This window comes from Choloepus didactylus, chromosome Y (genome assembly GCF_015220235.1).
Source record: "Choloepus didactylus isolate mChoDid1 chromosome Y, mChoDid1.pri, whole genome shotgun sequence".
NCBI classification, from domain to species: domain Eukaryota; kingdom Metazoa; phylum Chordata; class Mammalia; order Pilosa; family Megalonychidae; genus Choloepus; species Choloepus didactylus.
Genome location: NC_051335.1, coordinates 18,935,078 through 18,940,352, shown reverse-complemented (window position 1 = coordinate 18,940,352; position 5,275 = coordinate 18,935,078). Strand labels below are relative to the sequence as shown.

Genomic DNA, 5,275 nt, shown 5'->3' with positions numbered 1-5,275 from the left:
CTGGCCCCTGATGCAAGGCATTAAGTGGGGCATTGGCAGGCTGGGGAGCTGTGGAGGGGTTTTTTTTTTTTTTTTTTCTCTTTTCATTACTTTTTTTTTTTTTTTCTCTTTTCATTACTTTTTTTTTTCTCTTTTCATTACTTTTTTTTTAATCATCATTTTATTGAGATATATTCACATACCACGCAGTCATACAAAACAAATTGTACTTTCGATTGTTTACAGTACCATTACATAGTTGTACATTCATCACCTAAATCAATCCCTGACACCTTCATTAGCACACACACAAAAATAACAAGAATAATAATTAGAGTGAAAAAGAGCAATTGAAGTAAAAAAGAACACTAGGTACCTTTGTCTGTTTGTTTCTTCTCTGGTTTTGTAACCCCAAGATCTGCATTGTTGTGCTGAAAGTACAGTCACTTTGAGCAGAGATGTTAGGCATTGGATGATAACGAGAGAAAGCAGGGAGCATGTATTGTATAGGTAGTAATTGCTGTAAGAAATCAGAGGAAAAATAAATTAATCCAGCCTGGGAAAGTCAAGGAAGGCTGTTCTCAAGAAACACGGTAGTGACTTTACAGTTCCCATCCACCTTGTATGTTTGATCCTTATGCCTATTCCTAGATGGAAAAAGACCAAGTTGATGGTAAGTGCATACCTCAGCGTGGTTTGCCTACCAGAATTGAATTAAGCTCTGGACTTTTTGTAGATGTGGGGCCTGTTGCTAAAAAAAAGATTTTAGCTGGAACGCTTTGCTGGTCAGAATTGGTTGTGTGTGGGGAGAGAGCTACCCCTAGTGGGCCTCTGTGTGAAGCATACCCTGAAGGCCAATTTTTTCCACTGACCCAAAATGATCCCACCCCCTTTTTTTTTGCCTATGATATGGGCCTAATGTAGACCTTATCTAGTAAGATGAGAAATAAATTGATTCTCTTTTTTTTTCTGTAACCAAACACGTAAGGACTATTCCCTCTCCTTCATGTTCTAACACTTGAAGTTGTTAATGCTATGAGGGTCAGGTCTGAAATTAGGGCAGTAGTTCAGAATCTAAAGAAAGTGGAGTACTTGGGGCCTAAATTGAGGGGAGGTCATTGACAGGGTATTGATATGGGGATATAAAACATGGGACCTTGCAGTAAACATGATTCTTGGATATCATCTGTACCATATCATTTACTTTCAGATGTATGATTAATGAAGAAATAGATGAGAATAGGGTGATAACCTGTGGCTTTACCCAGATAAGGTGGGGGGGATGAGAATTCCTGGTTTGTCTAGAATTTGTAACCACATTGCAGAATTTCTGCCTCCCCCAGGAGAACAATAGAAGAATAGCAGAAGAATTTTACGAAGACCTAGTAGCTCCTAACATTTAATGAGTACTTCCTAAGTAGCAGAGACTAGTAAGTACTAAACATGCATTCTTTCATTTAACCCTCAGGTTAAAAACTTGCCCACATTCAGAAAACTTAGGAAGAGGTAGAACTGTTGTTTCAACCCAGGCAGTCTGACTTCAGAGCCTGGACTCTTTACTTCTCTATATGGCTGACTCTGACTGATCTACTTTTCTCTCCAGTATTATGTCACTGTTTCTCAGGAATGGAGTCTCATTTGCTGAGTCTACAGCCACAGACCCAAAATGAGAGCCATATTTCTTTTGTTTCAACCTTGGGAACCTTCTTTCAATTACAATAGTTTTTAATCTTTTGGGGCTTAGTCTTTTTCAAGCATCTGATGAAAGCTTTTGATCTTCTTTCCAGAAAAAAATGCACCCATGCACATACACATAATAATATATGCAACTTCAGAGGTGGCTTCTCAGACCTACTGAAGCCTATCCTCTAGCAGTCCATGGATTCCTTGCCCTGTGCAACCTTTCCAGCCCAATCTTCTATGGCATTGAAGGGACAGGAGTGGGGGTCATATCCCTTTTCTTTCTCCCAGGAAGAAGTGTTTATAAAGCATAGGCTCCCTAAATAACCAAGCATCTCTGACCATTCTTTCTTTTCTCTCTTATACATAGAACTTCAAGGGAAGAACGCGAACAATCAAATGTATGGATGTAGGAGATGGGGCTGTAGGTAAGACCTGTCCCCTCATCAGTTACACAACAAATGCCTTTCCTGAGGAGTGTATCCCCACTGTCTGACAACTATAGTGCCCAGACGTCTGTGGATGGCCGAATCATCAGCCTGAACCTATGGGACACAGCTGGCCAGGAGGAGTATAACTGACTGCACTTTCCTACCCTTAGACCAATATCCTTGTCACTTGTTTTTCCATTGGCAACCCATCCTCTTATGCCAATGTAAGGCTTAAGTGGCACCCAGAGATCTCCCATCATTACCCCAATGTTCTGCTGGTAGGCACCAAAAAGGACTTGCAGAGTGACCTTGAGACAGTGAAGAAGCTGAAGGAACAGAACCCAGTGTCCACCACTCCTCAACAAAGCACTTCCCTGGCTAAGCAGGTGGGGGCTGTGAAGTATTTGGAATGTTCAGCCCTGATGCAGGATGGGGTACATGAGGTACATGAAGCTGTCCTGGCTGTGCTTTACCCTGCCACAAAGACCACCACCAAGAAATGTGTCCTCTTGTAGCTCTTGGGGTGCTACTTGAGGACTGCATCTAGGGGAGAAGAAGGGGGTATTTCTTTGACCTCATGTGACAATGCCAGCATGTTTGTCTCTTTCCTTAGACAGAGCTGGAAGAGGAGACTCCAAGTGCTGTTGTTTTCTTCCTGGCCAGGCCATGACTAAACAGAGCAAATGAGTAATGTTCTTTGTACTCTTGCTGTGTGCCTTTAAGCCTACTTTTAGCTTTCCTTGTCGTATTTACTATTGAGCAACCTTGCCACACAGAAGGACAAGGTTCTCCAGTTTTTGAATCGTTGCCTTAAACTTTCTGATATAGTAATTTTTGAAAACCATTTGACGTGTGATCCTTGGGTGTTTCCAATGTTGACACGTTCCTCCCATTCTTGAGATGAGACATTTTCACAAAAATGGTTAAGCTGCATTTTTCCGATGTTCTGGGAGATGGCAATAGATGTTCCTTAAAAGGGTTCTGTGGTCAAATGAGCTTGGGAAGCAGCTATTTAAATAAAATTTAATTGGTTCCTTTACTGCAGCACTTTATAACTTCAATATGTATGCAATATTTCCCAAACTTATTTCATCACTGAAACTTTTTTTTGGTGTGAGGGTCTCATGCAACATCCACTAACATCTCTGGCAACACAGTTTGAGAAACAGTGGATTAATGGGAACTAGGAATTTCCAAGGGGGAGGCTGTAAAAAAGCACACAGAAAGTATAATGTGTTCCTGTTCTTTTTTAATGTTTCCCATTTCATGCCTTTGAGACAAGTATTTATCAGCTCATGGACTTGTTTCCTTGAAATCTTATTGGTTTGCCTGCTTCAGGAGATGGGTTTGGTACTTAGTCATGATAGTGCATTTGATGTGGGATCTGGTTATCAGGACTCCTAACAGATTCTGATAGCACTATGGACTTAGTGATTTGGAATTATCTCACACACACACCCACACACACACCCTTTTTCTCATCACTTTCTACTTGAGGGAAATACCATTCAAGGTTAATCCCCTAGATAAAACAACAAACAAAATTTCTTGCCAGTAATTTTCAGGGAATTCTGTGTTTCCCTCTGAGATGTCTCTTCTCTTCTGCCTTCATTACCTGTGCTTAGCTGTTCCGCAGTCACTTCTAAGGCTGCCTTGCTCTCTTCCTGTTCCTCCCTCGGCACATTTCCCTGGGGGTGTGTTTAGCCCTGTGTGTCTTTTGAGGTCTTTAGTTTCTCTAAGGGAATTGGAGGATGTTGACTCGACTCTGGGGCAGTCCACCTGGCAGATAGTAGTTGATAACTGCCCTGCACACACCCTCCCGCCCTGCACACACCCTCCCGCCCTGCCAAACTAGCATTGGTTTTTGAAAGTTTGGAAAATGGAATTCAAAGGATCCCATATCTCCTCTTCAGTGGATGACACATTTGTGCTTTGCGCTGTGGTAGTCTTCCTGTTGCTCTTTGACAAGATATACTCGGAGTAGCCTTAGGCTAACTTAACTTCCTGGATAGGGTTACCAGATAAAATACAGGACACCCATTAAATTTGGATTTCAAATAAACAACCCACAATTTTTAGTATAAGTATGTCCAATACAATACTTGGAACATATACTAGAAAATTATTCATATTTATCCAAAATTCAAGTTTAAAGGTCCTGGTGTATTTTTTAATGCATTTTTTTTTTAGATATACTCACACACCATATAATCCATCCAAAGTATACAATCAGTGGCTCACAGTATCATCATATAGTTGTGCATTCATCACCACAATCAATTTTACAACATTTTCATTACTCTAAAATAAAGCAAAAAATAAAAATGAACATGCAAACCATTCCATACCCCTTATCCACCCCCCATTATTAATATCTTTTTTGTCATTATTTTATTACTCATCTGCCCATACACTGGATAAAGGGAGTGTCAGTCACCAGGTTTTCACTATCACACAGTCACATGATAAAAGCTATATGGTTATACACTTATCATCAAGAATCAAGTCTACTGGATCACTGTTCAACAGATTCAGGTATTTCCTTCTAGCTATTCTAATACACTAGAAACTAAAAAGGAATATCTATATAATGTGTAAGAATAACCTCCATATTGAACTCTTCACTCTATTTGAAATCTCTCAACCATTGAAGCTTTGTTTCATTTCTTTTCCCCCTTTTGGTCAAGATGGCATTCTCAATCCTACAATGCCAGGGCCAGGCTCATCCCTGGGAGTCCTCTCTCTCATTGCCAAGGAGACTTACACCCCTGAGAGTAATGTCCCATGTAGGGGAGAGGGGAGCGAGTTTATTTGCAGAGTTGGCTGAGAGACAGAGGCCACATCTGAGCAACAAAAGAGGTTCTCTGGAGGTGACTCTTAGGCATAATTATAAGTAGGCTTAGCTTCTCCTTTGCAGGAATAAATTTCATAAGGGCAAGCCCCAAGATCAAGGGCTTGACTTATTAAATTGGGTTTTCCCTAATGTTTGTTGTAATACCAGGAATTCCCCAGATGAGGAAGTTTAATATTTCCATATTTCCCCCCAGTACCTCAAGGGGACTTTGCAAATACTTTTTTATTTTCTGCCCAGAATGCTCTGGGTGCTTCAGCGTTATCACATTAACCTGTACAGAATAACAAGATCTCATTCCCTATTCTAGGTTCCATGTAACCATGTTTAAATA

General features: G+C 40.6%; 1 pseudogene; it reads left to right on the top strand.

Moving 5' to 3' along the window:
* Positions 1–616: 616 nt before the first annotated feature.
* On the top strand, positions 617–4,358 carry LOC119524029 (annotated as a pseudogene).
* Positions 4,359–5,275: the final 917 nt, after the last annotated feature.